Genomic DNA, 6,354 nt, shown 5'->3' on the forward strand with positions numbered 1-6,354 from the left:
ACCTCGGAATGAAACTCGACCGCACCCTCTCCTTCCATGATCATCTTGAGAAGGTACCTGCAAAGATAAAAACAAGAGCCAACATAATCCAGAAACTCGCAGGTACAACCTTGGGTGCATCAGCAACAGTGTTGTGAACAGCTGCAATACCATTTGTATATTCAGTAGCTGAATATTGTGCACTGGTATGGAGCAGTAGCAGCCACACATGACTTGTGGTTACCCAGCTAAATACAGTGATGTGGTGCATCACGGGAACCCTTAAGTCGACTCCAACACCATGGCTACCTGTCCTGTCTCACATCGCTTCCCCACCAATATGCCGAATTGCCGCACCATTCCGCGAAGCTCAGCAAATCCAGGAAAACAGATATCCTCCTAGCCACCAAGACCTTAACACCGCCCTCTTCCGCCTCCCCCTGCAACATCTTAAGTCCTGCAAGCCTTTCTGGGAACATTCATTTAGCCTCATGCAATCAGGCTATGATCAGAAGAAGGCTTGGAAAGCAGATTGGGCTAAACAAGACTTAAAAAAGAAGCACCTTGTGTCAGATCCCATGCAGAAGGTTCCTGGGTTTGATCTTCCATGGTGTTAGGGTTCCCTCCCCACTCTGAACTCTGGGGTACAGATGTGGGGACCTGCATGAAAGACCCCCTCAGCTTATATTCCACCATCTTAGGTTAAAAATGTCCCCAAGGCACAAATTCCTTTCCTTGTTCTTGGATGGTATTGTTGCCACCACCAAGGGATTTAAACAAACATTGAGGGAGGGGCCACTTGGAGCCCTATCTCCCTCAAAATATCCCCCCAAGCCCCTTCACCCCCTTTCCTGGGGAGGCTTGAGAATAATATACTAACCAATTGGTTACAAAGTGAGCACAGATCAAACCCCTGGGTCTTTAGGACACTGAAAATCAATCAGGTTTTTAAAAGAAGAATTTTATTTTTTTAAAAAAGTAAAAGAATCACACCTGTAAAATCAGGATGGAAAGTAACTTTACAGGGCAAATAAAAAGATTTAAAGCGCAGAGGATTCCCCTCTAGGCTTAGCTTCAAAGTTACAAAAAACAGGAATAAAACTCCCTCTAGCATAGGGAAAATTCACAAGCTAAAACAAAAGATAATCTAATGCATTTCCTTGCTATTACTTACAATTTCTGTAACTTTATATGTATCATTTCAGGATCTTGTTAGGAGATGTTTTTTCCTCCCCTGGTCTCTCTCTCTGTCCGAGAGAGAACACCAAAGAGAGCACAAAACTAATCAAACATACCACTACCTACCACCCAATTTATAAATAGGAAGGGGGCATCACTGCAATAAATTCTGCGACTCCTGATGTAGCCATTTGGCTCGATCAGCTTCAGGGGAAATTGTAGTTGCTCCTCTACACCAGCTGTGGGAAAGAAGAAGTGCCGTAGTGAAGACAAGCCCTGAGGCGGCCAGCCATCTGTCTTCCGTGGTCTGTGCATCATTCTGGGGCTTAGGTGGGAGACAGACACCTAGAAGGAGGCAGCAATGCATGTGCCCAGTGCCAGAAAGATACGTGCCTAGGGAACTTTCACAGCAAAAACTTAGTGAGTTTCGGTGGGTTCAGCAGGAGTTTGGTGGATTGCATGGGACCCAAAGCTGTGATGTCGGAGTTTAAACCCAGACTTACCTATTTCCTTGGGTGAATCTAGCCTTTTGAGGCTTTGGCCCTGTGGGTCTCTGCAGCAGTGTATGTGGCTGTGTGTAGGTGATGTGGGCAGGGAGGTTTGGAGGGCATACAGAAGAGAGCAGGGAGATGACGAGAGCGAGCTGAAAAATTGAAATACTGTTTTGTGAAAGATTTTGAAATTTTGAAGATGTTTCCATTTTGCAGGGTTCAAAATGTAACAATGTTTAATTGTTTGATTTTTTGTGAAATATTTTATTGAAAAATGTTGAAATTTTTAATTTGCAAAGCTAAAATTTCCAATTTATGACCTTTCATTTTTTGCCATTAATGCAACAAAAAAATATGGTATCCAGCTTCTCCCTGTGCTACCATTTAATGTTTTAATTCCCCCACATCCTGCAGTTTTTCCTTTTTCTACTCTGTAACTTTTCAGAACTTCTCCAACTTGGAAAAAATTACAGTTAATTTTTCCTTTTGCTCTTGTGGAAATTTTCCAGAGTGGCAAAAAGAAAAACAAACGAACAGATAAATAAATAAATAAATAAACACACACACACCCACCCCAAGTCCCTAGATATAATTTATTCTAATGAATTCAGTGGCAAAAGGGACACAGGAAAAAAGGGAGGAGGAAAGTGATAAGGGATGGAGGAAAACCACCCCAAAAAACAAACTTTGAAATTTTACAAAATGTCCAGTTTTGAAGAAAAACCAGCGAACTTTGAAAAATAGAAGGCTTTTTTGAAAGTTTTGGCTTTGAAAACAGTAATTTTTTGTTTTAAAAGAAAGTTTTGACCAGAGAATTTCACCCGGTTGTAGGGTTTCTGCAGGTGTGTGAGCGTTACGGTGTCGTCAGCAGTAGGCTTGTGCTGTGATACACATGTGCTTCATTTGGTTTTAATCATTTTCATTCCAGCACAGGAGTGAGGACAGCTCACGTTGATTGATATGCTGGCTGAAATCCTACAGCATTTTTAGGCCCAGAGTCTCAGTGGGTATAAATCCACTGAAGTCAATGAAGCAATGCTGATTTACACGCGCTGAGAATTTGGCTCTTAGGCTTTAAGTTCTTGGAACTCAATATCTTCTGCACAGTTTCAAGATAGATTTATGCCAAATGTGAAACTTGACCTCTGCAGGGATCCTAGGACCCATCCCCCACCCCCAGCACGATTGTGCTGTACCAGGCAGACAGCTCACTGGGAGCAAAGGAGGAAAGCATTTCCTCAACCTCATAGCTGGACATCTAGGCAGGCAGCTCTAATGGGGTGTACAGCCCAAGCTGGAAGGGCTAATGGGGGTGTATGCAGTGATCCCTGTATTGGGTACTATGATACGGTTCCCAGCACTAACCACAGTTACACAGCAGTTTGCCTGGCTTATTATAGAAATTGACACCTAGAAAGTGAGGAGTGACAGATGGGAAAGAGAGGGACTCTCCGTCACTCTGTGGTGTATGCAAAAGTGGCCCCAGAACCCCAGTGCATCCAGGAATGGTGTGGAAAGCATCTGCCCCTCCATAACAATGTGAGGTGCACATGACTCCCCACCAACAATGGGAGGATGCACATGATCTCCCCATAAAATATCAGGAGGCACCTCCCCTTCCACATCAATGTGGGGTGCTCCTGCTCTCCCATATCAGTCTGGGATGTACCTGCTCCCTCCATAACAATGTGGGATACATGTACCCTCCCTATATCATGGATGGTGGAATCTGGCTACCTATCACAATCTGGGGGTAGCTGTTCCTTGCCCCTTTTCAGTAGAATGAACAATTTTTGCATCCATTTAACATTCCCCATCTGCACCATCTCCAGGGTCCTTTCCCTTGCACCCACTCACGTGGGGACCTCCTTCTTCAAGACTCCTGCTCCAGTCTCTTGACTCTGGACTTCCATTTCTCTGCTCTTTCCCTTCCACTGGCCCCCATTTCCTCACTATTCCCTTGCATTTACTGCCCTCCCTTCTGGCCCTGGATTTACTTCTTCTCCCTATCCCACTGCCCCAAGGATCCCCGTTCTCCCTTGTTTCCCCATCCCTGAGCCTCCAGGCCCCTTGCTCCCCAGACATCCGTATCCTCTCTGGTCCCCTGCTCCTCTCAGCTTTGCCCCCATTCCCAGACTCCCTCCTGATAGACCCAGGGACCCTCTTCCACTGCTAAATCCCTGTCCCTGAAACCCCAATTTCCTCTTCAGCTACGCGCTCTGGAACTCTCTCCCTCTCTGTCTCGCTCCTCGCTCCCTCTGCTAGGAGCTGTTTCCCATTACAGGAACTGGATTCTTCCCAGTCTCTTTTCTTCTGCTTGATTTCAGGATCCCCAAAAGCACAAACTCCAGGCAGCCCCTTTCACCTCCCCAACTGCCCCTGCCAGCTCCCTTGTCAAAATATTTATAGGAGATTGATTCACAGACCTATGGCTAATTATATCCATTCACATCTAATATGAATGGGAATTAGGTTAGGAGACAGGATTGCCGAAAATATTTTGACCAAGAAAGAGGAGGCGACTGCTGTGTTTGCAGCTCACACCCTATAAAAGCCCCTGGGACCAGTCTGTCTTGTCCTTTCACAGAAAGCTCTACGGTAAGAGTGTAAGGGACTTGGGTTTGAAGGGAGGGGGAGCCCACTCTGCATTCCGCACATCCCACTGCATTCCTGCTGCCGCGAGCACTCATTTCCAGGAGGGATTGCCTATGACAGCAGGACTTTTAAATCTACTTTTCGAGGCACCCATACCTTTTCAATCTCCAATTTATCACTGGAGTTTCATGCAGCAATAAGAAGGGAATTTCTATTTCTATTTTAGAATATTGACCAGCTTCCAGTCTGCATACTAGCCATCTGGTGTCACGAAAGAGGTAAGATCCTGATTTGCTAATTCCCAGGGGAGGGTGAATGACCCTTTAGGGTGGGATTTCTATACAGCTCAATAGGCAGTCATTGTATCCCCTAATATCTATGCCCATTGTGTAAATGCACTGTATATTGCGCTTGGGCTCTCTTGCCCATGACAGGCAGATCTCCAAAGTGGCTGGACTTGAAGCCACTGACCACTAATGCTGGGCCGGCCAGTGCCCTCTCTGAGATACCTCTCCTGAATACACACATCACAATGTAATTGTACACAGTGAGCTCCGACACCTCAGCTCGTAGGTCCCTAATAAACCAGGACAGAGTGGCCCAAAAGAGGAGACCCACCAGGGGATAGAATTTAATTATTTGTCCACAGAATAAATTTATTCTTTTAATGAACATGTTTCCAGAATTTGCTTTTTCCCCACACCCCAAACATCACTGACAATAATCGTGCCCCAGCTGAAAGAGAGACACATTTCTCTGGTAAATGCTAATCAAGTTTTCAACTCTTACTGTGCAGAGTAGCTTAGTGAGTGGCACTTAGATACTATATGTGTAAAAATGCCTTCAGAAGAGGATTTCAGGCAGCGTTTAAGGCAGCTGGTGGCCCTTTCACACCGACTCCTCGACCAGTCTGACAGTGCCACTAATGTACCGTACAGTTAAATAAGGAAACTTTAAAAGGAGTAATGGCAAATAAAGGCATATTGATAATATTTGATTAACTGGCATGGAAGAGGCAGGCAGACAGAGTAACTATTAAAGTAACCATTCTGAAATTGGCAGCACTGGATGACTTGTACCCAAATGTATTAAAAGAACTGGCTGAACCACTAATGATGATTTTTAACAAATCTTGGAACATTGGAGTAATTCCAGAGAAATGAAAAAAAGCCAATGTTGTGCCAATATTTAAAAAGGATAAACAAGATGACCTGGTTAGCCCTGGGAGGCTGGAACAATTTGTATAGTGGAGGTGCTGAGAGCCATTGAACTAAACTGTAAACCCTGTATATGATGGAAACCACTTCAAGCCAGGGGTTGCTGCAACATCCCCTGCACCCCTAGTTCCGGCACATATGAGTTAGCCTAACATGGATCCCAGGCAAAATCATGGAAAAGCTGGTATGGAATGCAGTCAGTAAAGCAATATAATTAATTAATTAAGATTCATTAATTCCAATCAATGAGGTCTCATGGAAAATAGATCTTGCTAAACAAATGTGTGATTTTTTTAAGAGATCATGAATTTGGTTGATAAAAGTTATTCTGTTCACATAATATCCTTAGACTTCAGTAAGGCACTTGAATTAGCCCCACATGACATTCTGATAAAACAAAAAAAGCACTATGAAATAAAAACTAGTTAATTAATAGATCTCAAGAAGTGATTGTAAATGTAGGATGATCATCCATTGGCAGATTTCTAATGGAGGCTCAGGGGGAGCTGCTTATGGCCCTATGCTATCCAATCTCTTTATCAATGCTCAAGTTTTCAGATGACACTAAAATTGGTGAAGTGGCAAATGATGATGACAGGTCAGTTATATAGACTACACTGGATCACTTGTAAAGCTTAGCTCATTTGAACAACTTGTGTTTTAATATAGCCAAATACAAAATCAAATACAAAGAAGGGAAGTCATACTTATAAGATGGAGATTGGAATCCTGAATGAAAAGCTTAAATTACATCAAAACCAGTATCTTTATTATTCAATGCAAGAAAGCACTGACAATAGCAGCCTCTATCTTGTTCCTCTCCCCACGCCCACTTTCCAGTGCTCCCAACAACCCTTTCATTGTAACCACAACATACAGTCTAAAATGTACCC

This window comes from Chelonia mydas, chromosome 14, assembly GCF_015237465.2.
Source record: "Chelonia mydas isolate rCheMyd1 chromosome 14, rCheMyd1.pri.v2, whole genome shotgun sequence".
In the NCBI taxonomy this organism is placed as follows: Eukaryota; Metazoa; Chordata; order Testudines; family Cheloniidae; genus Chelonia; species Chelonia mydas.